The sequence below is a fragment of the Nycticebus coucang genome, chromosome 19 (genome assembly GCF_027406575.1).
Source record: "Nycticebus coucang isolate mNycCou1 chromosome 19, mNycCou1.pri, whole genome shotgun sequence".
In the NCBI taxonomy this organism is placed as follows: Eukaryota; Metazoa; Chordata; class Mammalia; order Primates; family Lorisidae; genus Nycticebus; species Nycticebus coucang.
In genome coordinates this window covers 8,312,887-8,315,519 of record NC_069798.1, presented here as the reverse complement: position 1 = coordinate 8,315,519, position 2,633 = coordinate 8,312,887, and positions in this window count along the sequence as shown.

Here is a 2,633-nt window from a genome sequence, read left to right as displayed (position 1 = left end):
AAGTATGCTTTGGAAGTCTGTTTGTTTATCACTTTGGAGGATGAGAAAAGATAATATCCTGGTTTTTGCTCAAATGCTAATTATTCCATCTGTTCCATGTGTTTATTTCCCCTCAAAGATGGAGGAAAATATTAGAGATTAGATAAAATAAAGCTCAACACCCTGGGAAATCAGACAAAAATATTTTTAATATATGTGTATCAAAGCTGATTGGTTTGCTTGCTTCTTCTTCTTTTTTTTTTTTCTAAACAGAGTCTCACTGTGTTGCCCTGGGTAAAGTGCTATGGCATTGTCATAGCTCACAGCAACTTCAAACTCTCAGCTTCAAACGCTCCTCCTGCCTCAGCCTCCTGAGTAGCTGGGGCTACCGACACCTGCCACAACACCCATGTAATTTTTCTATTTTTAGTAGAGATGGGGTCTCGTTCTTGGTCAAACTCCTGAGCTCAAGCAATCCATCCGCCTCAGCCTCCCAGAGTGCTAGGATTACAGGTGTGAGCCACCACACCTGACCTGATTGTTCTTTAAGAAAAAAGACAAATTAAAAACGAGACATTATATTTTCCTAAACTAACAAAATGCTGCTGGCTAGTGCAAAGCAATGTTTTTCAATTTTCCATAATATAAAAGTAAACATAATCACCTTTTCTCTCAAAAATTATAAAATTTCTAGAATGTCCCATCTATATCAACTCCAGTTGCTGACATGATTTAATCTGAAATCTCTTAAATTGCAACCATCCAGAAATTTTCCCTGAAAAATCCCACTTTTAAACAAATAATATGCATCCCTTCCTTGAGCCTTGTACATTCTGCTGGGGAAGACAGAGAATCACAAGATAACTAAATCCATAATTGTTTGTACAAAATGTGAGTCCTAGACACTCAGGTATGGGGTCTGCAGACAGAATGTGAGAGTTCAAGGTCTCCCTTAGTCTCTATACTGTCTGTGCTGGCTGTGATGGTGTGTTGACTGTGGTCAAAGAGTACCATGTATGTTTTTTGTTTATGGCATTCCAGAGGTAACACTTTTAAGGCAAAAAGGTTAAATGATGATGAACACCTTCTGTTCAAAGAATGCTGAAAAATAAATATGCATTCATTTTAAAAATAATAATAAAATAAATTTGACAGTGGAAATATGTTCCACTTATCTGAACAGGAGACTTACTCGTAAGTCTCCTGTTCAACCACGTGGCTGGTAAACAAGCTATTACTGTGCAGAGACACAAGGTCATTTGCAGATGTAAGAACACACCTGGAGTGCCACAGTAGGGCTATTTGGGTAATCTTCTCTCCCCCTAGAACTTCAATAGACTTTACAAAATACATATTTCTGTCCATTATAATGTAGAGGTCTTCTTTGGACTTTTGTCCTATGGTATTCATGCAATAAATATAGTTTTCCACATCCTTTGAATGTAACTCTACCTGTTGCCATTACCAATTTTTCAAATGTTAGTTTTGATCTAATTACCGAAGCATTATTAGACCCCAGGTAGTGGCATGCTATTATTTTACTAATTAGTACTCTAGGATACTTTGGGGCTACTCTGTAGAAATCATAACCACTAAAATCAGAGTCCCAACATACACTGAAACAGCGCACTCCAAGGACGGGCCCTTCCGTTAAGAAATTTAGCAAAACATGGAGAGGTCGACTAAAGTAATTTGCAGAAAGCATAGAGATTACATCAGGTCATAACTGTAAGAAAATACTACCTTAGCAGTCACTCAATTCTGCCTTGATGATTCTCTGACAGTGATGGAAATGCTGCACAAAGGAAGGTTAAGGTAGAGTTACATAATCCACTCTTCAACCAACTGTTAGTGTTTGCTGCAGGTTTAAACACTGCCACGGGCTTCTAGTGGTTGGCAACTCACGCTGTGGAAAATGTCACTGGGCTTCGCTGCTGCACTCACTGTGCTCCACAGAGCAGAAAATTAAGCCTGACATATTTGGAAGAGGAGTTTTTTGGTTTGTAAGAATTTATAAAAATAGCTATTCTTATCTATTCCAGGGTCACATTTATAAGTTCTTAGCAGCGTTGAGATAAATAATTTTATTACACATGCTAAGATCTTAGCTGATACTGACTCATAATCTAACTAATGTTCTCTTAGGAAATTTAATTTCTGTTTTTAGTTTAAAAGATAATTTATAAAACACGCGCACACAAAATACAATAAAATATTTCTGAATCAATGGCACCTGAAAATAAACTGGAAAACGCCAATATGCAAAAGTCATGTATATCTGCTTCAGTTTATTCTGATTTTATTTGAACACAGATAAGCCTGATTAGCAAATCATTTATCAGAGTTTCATCATGAATAAATTAGGCTAGTTATATAAATGTGGTACTAAAAAAAATAATTAATATAGGGCATAGTAGGCTCAAATTCATTCTGTTTATTTTATACAGTTCAAACTATGCTAAGATTTAATATTAGTAATTTTTCTCCAGTAAGGAGTTTGTTTAGACATATTTCAAATGTTTAAATGCATTTTTTCTCTCTGTTAAAAGCAAAATGGAGTGTTACTATAAAATCATACCTCACAGGCTGCCCTGCCACACTTAACTTACAAATCTGGGATAAAACTATGAGCTGCATCAGAACAAGATCATCAC